Here is a 12151-nt window from a genome sequence, read left to right as displayed (position 1 = left end):
AGGGTGAAACTGATCACACCAAAAATATCAAACCAAGAATAAATATGGAAGTTCAACAAACTTGGTCATCGAACTGGCACCTGAGGCTTGGCAAGCCATGATCAATCAAACAAGAGTTTACATAAACTGGGGATCCTGTCGGTTTAAAAAGCATGTAGCGGTTTCTAAGTGGTTCAAGTGTTGCTGCCTTGGGCTCAGGACACAAACACGTGCGTCCAGAGGTTAATTTGTGGCTACTGTGAGGAGAAGGGAACATTTTCGAAAACTGCCCGAACAAAGATAAAGAGCCGGCTTGTGCTAACTGGAAGTGTCGCTAACTTCCTCACTCCCACTCACTTCGAATTAATAAGTGCCCCGTATATCTAAAGGAAAAACGTGCCTGCCCAACAATAAAAAAATCGAATATGGGGACATTGGCTAAAAAACACAATACCACGTGTATCAAATTTCTGCAACTAAATCCTCAACGACCTAAAGCTGTAGCTGCTAAGACATGGCAAAGGGTGGAGGAAGACAACTATGATATACTACTCCTCCAGGAGCCATGCCCACCGTGGATACCCACTGAACTACAAGATCGTCCAAATGGAAAGTGAGACGCCCTGTACAGCCGTGGTCGTGTGCAACCCCCAACCTGACGGTTATGAAGATATCTCATCAGTATTCCACATGGGCCAACTGCGTGCATATTATCTCACCCTGGGAGACTTACATAATCTTCATGTACTGTCCTTCAGGAAAAGACATTTTGCCCCTCCAAGAGGTTGAGAATCATCAGGAATAGTACCAGGAAGCCAGGAATGCCTCCACTGCAATGATTAGGTAGCGGAAAAAGCAATAAACAATATCCTTAACGCCACCTTCCAAACGTTAGATGGCTAAGACACCCTGGAACAACAGCTTCTTTGCAATGCTAACGACACCTATGAATCTGACCGGACAGAGGAACCGTTCCCTCTTCTAGAACTCCAAACTGCTGTCAACAAAATCCGAAACAGGACAACACTGGGGACAGACATGGGCAAACTAAGATAGAGCCAGAAATTGTCGAGAAGGCGGCAGAGTATACCCCAAACGTGCTTCTGAATCTACACTGAGTGATCACTGAATTATGTCCACCTCTATGAAAATTGAATGCGACCCGTTGACCATGTGAGGTACGAGAGTGCTCAGTTAGTCCTCTTACGTAGCATACATAAGGTGTAAGTGGTTCAGTAGGTAGTAAAATTTCGAGTGTGATAGTAAAAGGAAGGATTTATCAGACTTTGATAAAGGACAGATTGCCGGTGCTCGATGAGTAGGTGTCTTGATTTCCCAAACGACTAACCTGGTGGGGTGTTCGAGAGCCGCGTTAGTTAAAGTCTACTAGGACTGGCGTAAAAATGGTCAAAGAACGACCAGATGGCAAAACTGCAAAGTTCAGCGAAAGGTGAGCACTGGGTCCGACGACGCGAACAGGCGCATTACTGTTGAACAGTTGACTACCCAATACAACATGGGCCAACCGGGAACAATATCTGGCATGACAATGCGTTGCACGCTCGCAGATATAGACTATACCAGCGGACGACCCCAACCGCATCGTTGGGGGTCGTCCGCTGACCAAGGTTTGTCGGCGTAAAAGACTCGGCTGGTGCAAAGAGCATGCCGGTTGGACATTAGATGACTGGAAGAAGGTGTGCTGGAAAGATGAATCACGTTATTTGGTCCACACCGTGAATGGTCGTGTACGGATTTGGCATTAACAACACGAGGCTCTTCATCCAACGTGTATTGTATCAAAAGGGCATGCCGGTGAAGGCGGTTATATGGTGTGGGGGATGTTTAATTTGCAGGAACTTAAACCCGTGGTGCATATGCAACAACGTATCAATATATAACCTGTGACTCCACTGTGGCTGCTTCCCAATGAACTGTAAGGTGGCCAGCATTAAGCTCATATTAAAAAATCCATCAAAGCCGCTACACCTAGAGGACTCCTATTGTCCCATTGCGTTCCTCTCTCTCCTGAGCAAAGTCATGCCACCTGTCCACCCCCACCTACCGACCCTAACCTACTGTATCCGCCTTGGATATAACTTCACTCCCTGGACAATCTTAAGCAAGTAAAACGCACACCCTGGAAGATGTAAATCACTACATCATCCTCGCCGCAAAGGACAAGACATCAGTCCCCAGAGTGACCACCAAAAAGCGGATCTGACTCACTGAACGAGCCCTTCACTTCGTAAGTGACAATTGGACGGCACATGCGTCCGAAGTGAGACCACAGACTGAGACCATAACTAGGACAAAGTGGAAGATGGGACACCGTTCCCATGAGTGACATTTATTAGACGGGATTGGACTCACCGAACGGGAACTCCTAAAAGGAAACTCATCACAGCTTTGCTGTTCAAGTTGATCTTGGCTCTCCGAATCATGCTCCCTTGCATAATCCTTTCTTCCCCTTTTTCCCTGGTGGGGGCAGGTGACAGTCTCTTAGCTCCTCCGCCGCTGCTCCCTCCTTCCCTCTGAGGAGGCATGGCACTGGCCCTCTGACACCTTGGGGTGGCCTTTTCTATTGACCCCACATTTCTGTCCGTTTCCCCTAGCCTTCACGCTCTCACCTGCTCTCTCTTAAAAATTTTCATGACTAGCGTTCAAACCAACCTCGATCAATCATACCCCAAACTCAAAAATTTATTTAACACAATTTTTAATTAACTCGTCTAACCCTATTTCTTCTCCCCCCTCCCTTATCTTTTCTTTAAAGGCCAGTCACTGCAATCTCAGGAAACTAGCTGGAAGGGCCTGGAAGAGTAAAATATAAAGCTACTGGGTACCTGGTCTGAATTCACGGGGCTTAGTGCGAGCAACGGTGGGCCGCGTCTGGGGCACAAGTGCTAAATAGCCAGATGAACAAAAGAATATAAAACTACACAACTACCAACCCACACACTTTAACCTTCTGGCCTTGACAGAGAATTATCTTACACGTACAATGCAACGCGGAGATGGGGGAAACCCATTGGTGCCTTTTTAGACCAGTGGTTTTCGACAGTGTTTTTAATAACGGCACCTCTAAGTAATTTTTACTTTTGTGGCACCTCTACTCAATTTTCTGCCTCTTAGATACCATTCTCGCTCTGTAAATATATACAGGGTGTCTCAAAAATAGAGGGCATAACTTAAGGAATGAGTTCGGCATATGTAGACAATAAAAATATTTTATATCAACATAGTTCCGGAAATGCTTGGTTCCCGAGTTTTGAAGGTCTGTCTATGACACTTAACTGTTCACATCACCTTATAGTAATTGTTCAAAATGTCCACCTTCTGCCTGAATACCACTGGCAGAACACGACTCGCGCAGGATAATCTGCTGGTGACAAGGCTTGTACCCATTGCAGATGTTAGGATACAGTTGGTGTTCTCGCAACACACTCCAAATAGTCGAACGTTGAACAGCCAGTTGCATTGCTATTCTGCGTGGGTTGATTCCAGGAGTGGCATTCACAACATCAAAAATCTCCTCCTCTACTTTAGGAGTCGTAGATCTTGGTCGTCCTCTGTCGGCAGCACGAGGTGTAAAGGTCCCATGTTCACAAAGGCGACGATGGATACCTTCAAACGTTTTCCTGTCTGGACACCTTCGTTCTGGAAACCTTTCGTGGTACAAACGACGAACCTCCAGAGCATTGCCGTCCGCCAAACGGTACATAAAATGCATATCCGCTTGCATCTGATTTGAGTACATGGTCGGAATGGACCAGAAACCACCAGATTCTGTCAATACCTTGTGATGAAGGAAATCACCTGCGGGAGAAAAGACGTTCCGGTTAATAACTCGGGAACCAAGCATTTCCGGAACTATGTTGACATAAAATATTTTATTGTCTACATATGAGGAACTCATTACTGAAGTTATGTCGTGTATTCTTGAGACACCCTGTATATCGAATATTTAAAAAATATGTTATTTGATAGTTATTACAATAATATAACTACACTGTGGTGTCCTTCATTAGGTACACCCCTGCTGTGCACACAAATGGTTTGTCCCACAACGTTGAAAGTCACATGACCACAGTTGTGTATATAAATGCAGCAGAACAACCTTTCTAGTATCAGTTAAGCGTAACAAACCGTAGCAAGACTGGGGAAAAGGACTGATCTAACGGACTTCGAATGTGGCATGGTAGTAGGTGCAAGACGTGCTTTACAAAGCATCTCTGAAACAGCAGTTCTCCTGAACTTCTCACGCACCACAATTTCAAGGGTGTATCCAGAATGGTGCAAAGAACAGAAAACATCCTCTCAACGGCACTCCTGTGGAAGAAAATCGCTTGTTCATTAGAGAGGTCAGAGGAGGGTGGCTAGAACTGTGCAAACAAACAGACGGGCCACAATGTTGCATATCACGTCAGAATGCAACCTTGGTGTGCAAAAAAAATATCGGAACGGACCACTAGTCTCACTTTGTCGCGAATGGGCTACAATAGCCGACGGCCATATCGCGCACCTTTGTTATCAATGAACAAGAGAGCACGCCTCCTGCGGGCACAACAACACCAGCACTGGACTATCGAGGATTGGAAAATAGTTGCTTGGTCTGACGAGTCGAAGTTCCTGGTGCATCATGTTGATGAAAGGCTCAAAATTTTGCGACAAAACCTGAATCCATGGACCCCTCATGTGTGACGACTACTCTGCAAGGTGGTGGGGGCAGTGTTAAGTGTGGGGAATGTTTTCTTGGCACAAGTTGGGTCCACTGATACCCATACATTCACGTCTGAATGCCACATCGTAGCTAAACATCGTTGCTGACCAACTGCATCCGTTCATGTTGACAGTTTATCCTCAGTAAAAAGGGTACTTCCAACAGGATAATGCGCCGGTGCACAGAGCCCGAATCACTATGGAATGGTTCCAGGAACATGACAATGACTTTTCTTTGCTGCAGTGGCCCGCTCAGTTCTGGGATCTCAATCCTATTAAACATCTTTGGGATGAGCTGGAAAGGGCTGTTCGTCCGAGGCCTACACCTCCGTCGAATCTCAAGGAACTGCGTGACACACTCATGTTTGCATGGTAGTCCATCCTGGACAACGATTTCAGCATCTTGTTCAATCCATGCCTAGAAGAATTCAGGCTATTTTGAAGGCTAAAGAAGGTTCAGCACGCTACTATCTAGGTGCACCTAATAAAGTGGCAGCATATATATATATATATATATATATATATATATATATTACATAACTTACATATATATATAAAATGTTTTCTTTATACACAGGTGCTAAACATCCATCAACTGTACCACTTTTTATAATGAAATAAATATATAAATTAAAAACAAATAAATAAGTTTAAGTAACTTAAACCGAAATTACGTAGCACCCATGGAATGTTGTTGCGGCACCATAAGGTGCCGCGCCACCCCTATTGAAAACCACTGCGTTAAACCCTAAATACACCATATGCTATACGCTATGGATAAACGTCGTGAATTAACCGACTCTGAAAGACGGATGATAATGGATGTCCGACAGTGGCACACATCGCTGCTGACCTCAACGAGGGGGGGGGGGTGCCAGAAGCGTCTCCACCAAGACCATCCGTCGATCATTAGCAGCAATGGGTTATGGGACCCAGCAGAGTCCTATTGCTAACACCACGACACACGACTCTCCTCCTCAACGGGGCGAAAGAACATCAATAGTGGACTTTGGATGATTGGAGACGGGTCTTCTCGACCGACAAGTCTTATTTCCAGTTATTTCGAGCGGAGAAGAGGGTGCATGTCTGGCGGAAACCCCACGAAGCTGTGCACCCATTATGTCAACAAAGAACTGTTCAGGAAGGTGGACGGTCGGGAGTGGTCCGGGGTGTATTCAACTGGCACACGTTGGGACAACTGTTACGTCTCGAAGCACCTCTGAAAAGTCAAGCTTGGATATTCATCCTTGCAGATCATCTGTTCCCCTTCATGGTCCTCGTGCACCCACAGGGCAATGAACTTTTCAAGCACGAAAAAGCGCCTACCCACAGAGCCTTGATGACTAGAACATCTTGGAGGATCATTCTGTAGATTTTGCCACCCTGGAATGACCTCCCCGTTCACTGGACATGAGCTTTGTGAAGCATGTGGAAAGGTCCTTCGAGCTTTAGATTCTCTATCCAGGAGTGCAACGGAATTATGGACAGCGGTGCAGCAAGCACGGATGGAAATACCTGTGGAACGCTTCCATGAACTAGTGGACTCAACGAATGCTGAGTAACTGCCTTTCTCCTGATGATAGGTGGGCCTACTCGTTGCTAATACGTAGGTTTCCAATTCTTTCTGTCCGCTCAGCGTACTTTCTTTGATCAACTGGAGTTTCTTGGGTGGCTTCTGATGTGTTATTCTAGCGAACTGGTGGTATCTGTGAGTGAACGCCCTCTAGTGATCATTTCGCATTCCTGTGAGATTCTGATTGTTGCTGGTGCAAGATGGCATAGTCAACGTGTGCCTTCTATCACTCTGGAGGCAATGGAGATATATTTTCTTTAGTGAAGTAAACAATTAAAGATTAACTTTTCACTATTTTCTGTTCCTTCTTTCCTTCGCTTTTAGGCTTCTGATAATTTGTTTTTATGTGTATTTCTCTGTTGGTTGGTCGTTGTGAGGTTTCAGGCATGTCAGCGACTACTTAGGCCGTATTGCGCCGTGTATATTATGTCTACTAATTCATGTTTTCTCTGATTGATTTACTGTTGGTTTTTTTGGTTTTTTTTTTTTGGAAGAAAATCTGATGTTTTAGCCATCACTTCGATCTTGTGGTAGGTATGTGTAATTAATTTAATTTTAATAATAATAAGATTAACTTTAATTTAATTATTGTTTTTACCGCAGCCTGATCCAAGCTCGGATACATCACATTACTCTTCCAAAATCGTAACCACGGGATTATTGTTATTAAATTTGTTATTGATGAGTACATTCGCGTTTTCCGTACACAATGAAAACCTTTTCTCGAGCACACCTCTTCTCAAAAATGGCATGCTCTACGAAGTGGTAAAGAAAAAAAAAAAACAATCATCTATTCTGAGGTTATGAAATATTTGTATTTCATCAATTCTCTGTTTTCATTTTAGATAGCGACAAAGATTGTTCCCTTCTGATATTGTAACTCGCATTGTTACGAAGAACAAATTCATTTGAGGACGAGTTCTCAATTTACCAATCTTCGTTCATTATTGCAATTCCTTTGTTCAATTCCCTAACAATTCGTAGTTTTTCACTACGTTTCCACAAAGCAGTTTAGTTGAATAAGCAGAAGATACTCAGAGTTCTAAGAGTATAGATTTGAAAGTGAATAATATCCGCAAGACAATTCAGAGCACTTAAAGTTTAGTAGTGCGATGGCACCTATAAAGAAGCTCCTAAAAGGTAAATATTTTCAATAGAAATTGTGAGTGTCGAATCCAGGGTTGGTAAATGTTAACAACACAGTAATCGTTCCGTTCCCTTTAACTAATCCGGTTTCCGTGAGTTCAAACGAGATTAGTTTTATCGTTACATTTTAAAATGTTTCACTAATTCGGCTCTTCATAACATTTGCAGTCTGCTGTCTAACTTATGCCAATGAAACTCGTTCTCTAACCATATTTCTACCACTGTTTCTTACAGCGTTATGTCCGTGTTTAAAGACGAAAAATAATAGAGATTCTGATTCTTCATTTCGAGAAGAAGAAAATGCAAGTTTAGAATGTGATTCCGTTCATCCTCCTCCCGAAAACAATGCAACTATCGAAGTCATCAGAGAAAATCAGGGAAACTTTTCAGGAGCAGCACAGGAAAACGCCAATTTGGACATTATTTTACCAGCCGTCAATAAAGTACAGAAGGGTTTTACATCTGAGCCTATTTTAGAAGTAAAGAAGAATAATAAACAGCTATTGGCACACGAACCTGAGGAGGTATATGTTGAAAACCATATTCAGTTAGCACAATCTGAGAGTGAAGTGAATGATCTATCATTACTGGAATCTACAGAACACGGAACAACTACTGAAAGTGCCGGCGAGGCTAAAATTATTATGGAAATTGAAGAAAACGAGGCCAAATCTGTAGATGATCAAGAAATTCCTAATGACGAAATGGCAGTTTCCGAAATTGATCCGGATCTAGAGTAGGTGATGCAATTAGTGCAAATCCTAATATAGATACTTCAGATCCCCAACCAGATGCTGAAAACCAAGCTAATGATGAAATTGTTGAAGTGAATCCTGTAGCACATGAAATAGCTAATGAGGTTCCTCTCAATGTGCAACAAGATGAGCAGCAAATAGAAAATAATCCAGGTATACCTCTTGCTCTTCCTCCTATAAGATCTGTAAGGTTTGCAGAAGGACTCGCCTCTGTACGCTTCTTTGAGTAAGTATTCAAATCTGGATTTGGTTGTTTCTTTGTGTTGTTTCATAATATAAATAAGTATAACAATATATTTGTTCTACTTATTTATATTATGTTTATATATATTAATAAAATAATTACTTAAAACATGATAAAAATAGTAATTATTAATAATTAAACGAAAATATTTTAATTCGTGACATATTTTAATTTAATTTGATTATTAATATTTATTATAATTATCATTAACAGCAGCGTTTATCATATTTAATATAAAGATATGTTGCATAAATATTCAAATAACGGGATACGACCGACCCCCCCCCGGGGGTGAAGGATGCTCATTACAACTTCTAAGCTACTGCCAATGTGATAATTATTTTAAACTATATACATTTCTAAAAATCCTTTACTTTTTATCTTTGGAAAGTTCACCAACATACTCTTATCCTGCCTTTGAAGAAGAATTTAATAATGCGCAATTTATATTTCAGTTATGAAGAACGGGACTTCGAAATATTTCAACTGTTGGAGAAAGAAAGACATAAGAGAAGGGAACTAAAATCAAAGATGGCAGATATGCATTCATATTTTACTGGAAAAAGAATGCCGAAAGTGGCAAACTATCGACAATGCATCGTTACAAGGGATGGGCTCAAGAACAAACAATCCGCTTCACTCTGGGAAAGGTTGGGTTTATGCCATCAGAATCAGAAGGTGGAGAACCTAAACTGCTCACTATTCCATTTCTGGTTGCCAGCCCGCACACACTTAAATTCTTTTATTACGAAGGAGCATCTTTTACTGCGGGCTCGCCAAGTTTCTTATCAAATTCGAAGTTGGAGAAACTTGTATATATTCTCCAATCTAAATTCCAGAAAAGACAGAATAACTAGTACAAGTTTATGTTATTACTTCTTTAATTTATAGTTATTAGTTAGGTTTTGTTTCATCGTTTGGACAGCGAGTGCACACGCCTAAATTGTTTTTATCAATGAGTACACCTACTGTGGCTCGCATTTGTTATTTTGGACATCCTGACACGTTGGCCCTGTATATAGTCACGTCTAAATTCTTAAACAAACGAAGGAGCTCTTCAAAATATCTATGGTTTTCTTAATCGCATCTATTAACTTCCGTTCAACCGCAACTCTACCGCACTTTGACCAGTTACAAGGCACAGAAAGATCTGATTAAAGACTGTATTATTCGAAGAGAATATCAAATATGATTGTGAGGTCCTTGCGACAAACTTCAAAAAACCAATTGGTGAACGATCTGCTGGAACCAACTGGATTGACACGCTTCCATAAGCATAAGGCATAAAAGATCCTCTGCTTTATAATATCAACGGCACTGCTCACAAAGACATAACTGCTCCACCTGCTCCCCGAAGGCCCTTAATGAAATACGCGGCTATCATCGAAGGCACGCACTGAAATCGTCGGCTCGCAACGAAGCCTATACTGAAATATAGACCTCGCATCGAAGGACTCAAACATAGACCTCGCATCGAAGGACTCAAACATAGACCTCGCATCGAAGGACTCAAACATAGACCTCGCATCGAAGGACTCAAACATAGACCTCGCATCGAGGGACTGAAACATATACCTCGCATCGAGGGACTGAAACATAGACCTCGCATCGAGGGACTCAAACATAGACCTCGCATCGAGGGACTCAAACATATACCTCGCATCGAGGGACTCAAACATATACCTCGCATCGAGGGACTCAAACATAGACCTCGCATCGAAGGACTCAAACATATACCTCGCATCGAAGGACTCAAACATATACCTCGCATCGAAGGACTCAAACATATACCTCGCATCGAAGGACTCAAACATATACCTCGCATCGAAGGACTCAAACATATACCTCGCATCGAAGGACTCAAACATATACCTCGCATCGAAGGACTCAAACATATACCTCGCATCGAAGGACTCAAACATATACCTCGCATCGAAGGACTCAAACATAGACCTCGCATCGAAGGACTCAAACATAGACCTCGCATCGAAGGACTCAAACATAGACCTCGCATCGAAGGACTCAAACATAGACCTCGCATCGAAGGACTCAAACATAGACCTCGCATCGAAGGACTCAAACATAGACCTCGCATCGAAGGACTCAAACATAGACCTCGCATCGAAGGACTCAAATATAGACCGCGCATCGAAGGACTCAAATATAGACCTCGCATCGAAGGACTCAAATATAGACCTCGCATGCATCGAAGGACTCAAATATAGACCTCGCATCGAAGGACTGAAATATAGGCCTCGAACTGAATGTTCTACTCAAATCGTCAGCTCTCAAGGAAGTCCATAAATCTTAAGTCTCGCATCGAAGGCCCTACTGAAATATAGGCCTGAAATCGAAGGCCCAAATCAATTCGTCGGTTCGCATCGAAGCCCACGACGGCTCGCCTCGAAGCCCACGCCGGCTCGCCTCGAAGCCCACGCCGGCTCGCCTCGAAGCCCACGCCGGCTCGCCTCGAAGCCCACGCCGGCTCGCCTCGAAGCCCACGCCGGCTCGCCTCGAAGCCCACGCCGGCTCGCCTCGAAGCCCACGCCGGCTCGCCTCGAAGCCCACGCCGGCTCGCATAGAAGCCCACGCCGGCTCGCATAGAAGCCCACGCCGGCTCGCATAGAAGCCCACGCCGGCTCGCATAGAAGCCCACGCCGGCTCGCATAGAAGCCCACGCCGGCTCGCATAGAAGCCCACGCCGGCTCGCATAGAAGCCCACGCCGGCTCGCATAGAAGCCCACGCCGGCTCGCATCGAAACCCACGCCGGCTCGCATCGAAACCCACGCCGGCTCGCATCGAAACCCACGCCGGCTCGCATAGAAGCCCACGCCGGCTGGCATCGAAGATCCCTACTGAAATACGCAGCCCAAAGGCTGATGCTGAACTATTGTATTATTATTGTAATATTGTAATATTATTTTTTTCTCTCATCTCATCCTTGTTTGTATTAGCCTTTACTGTAATATTGTATTAGCTTCTGTAACCTTATATTAGATAAATAAATAAATAAATAAGTAAATCTTTATTGTGAAGTAGAGTTACAATATCTCATCACGGCGACGAGCGCCAGGGGTTCACATCTAGATAAGATAAGTACGGCATACAAATATAAAAGGCTACAAAATACAGCGAACATACAAAAAGGCTACAAAATACCGATCACAAATGCAACAGAAATACAAATACAGCAAAAAAACACAGAGCTAGACACAAATACAGAAATAAATACATAAGAAATACAAATAAATAAATATCAAGGTTCAAGGGCTTTGATAAAGTTGTGTCTGTCCTTCTTGTTCCTTATTATGCTGTCGATGTCGGCATCCACACGGTTGAGGGCAAAGTATTTTTTTTTCAAAGTATTTATGAAAGTTAATGGTGGCAACCAGGGTCTCCTCTATATCCACCGTATTTTAAGCAGTTGCTAAAGGCCGGCATAAAAAAAAAAAAAAAAATTTGAGAGAGAGAATTTTAGATAGAAAAGGTAAAAGAACTGTTACTAAGTGTGTGTAATGTGTTGTTCGTGATGTGTGTAGCCAGCACCTGGCATTTAGCAGCAGAGGGCCGAGAGCAAATTGGCTCCGACCCTCTGCTCCCGTCCCTAGCCACGAGGAGGCAGCCAGGAACTACTATATAGCGCTACATAAGCCCTAAAATTTGAAAGATGAAAACCAAAATAGAAAAGCAAAAGTAGATTAATGCGATAATTTAACTCCGAGAAAACAAAT

Source organism: Mastigoproctus giganteus, chromosome 9 (genome assembly GCF_048544385.1).
Source record: "Mastigoproctus giganteus isolate SK-2022 chromosome 9, ASM4854438v1, whole genome shotgun sequence".
In the NCBI taxonomy this organism is placed as follows: Eukaryota; Metazoa; Arthropoda; class Arachnida; order Uropygi; family Thelyphonidae; genus Mastigoproctus; species Mastigoproctus giganteus.
This window is presented reverse-complemented; position numbering follows the sequence as displayed.